This window comes from Maylandia zebra, linkage group LG22 (assembly GCF_041146795.1).
Source record: "Maylandia zebra isolate NMK-2024a linkage group LG22, Mzebra_GT3a, whole genome shotgun sequence".
Classification (NCBI taxonomy): domain Eukaryota; kingdom Metazoa; phylum Chordata; class Actinopteri; order Cichliformes; family Cichlidae; genus Maylandia; species Maylandia zebra.
The window spans coordinates 10667615-10667906 of record NC_135187.1 but is presented as its reverse complement, the minus strand read 5'-3'; positions in this window follow the sequence as shown (position 1 = coordinate 10667906).

Sequence of the window (292 nt, the reverse complement as noted above, 5' to 3'; positions counted from 1 at the left end):
CTCAGTCACTGTTATCTTTGTGTAAGAGATGCCACTTCACACAAGACATTTAATTATAATGGGGAAACTTAAGGTTTATTATTATAATGTAAACAGACTCATAAGCTACTGGGCTGCACTTGTGTTTAATCCTCTACTAGCAGCTGCTTCCTTTAATGTCGCCACCACAGATCATCTCACTCTATCCCTACATCCTATTGCATGACCTCCTTCACTGTGTATCTCCTATACCTCCTCATCATGCATGTCCAAATCATCTCAGCCATGCCTCTCTGACATGCTACTCTGAGCA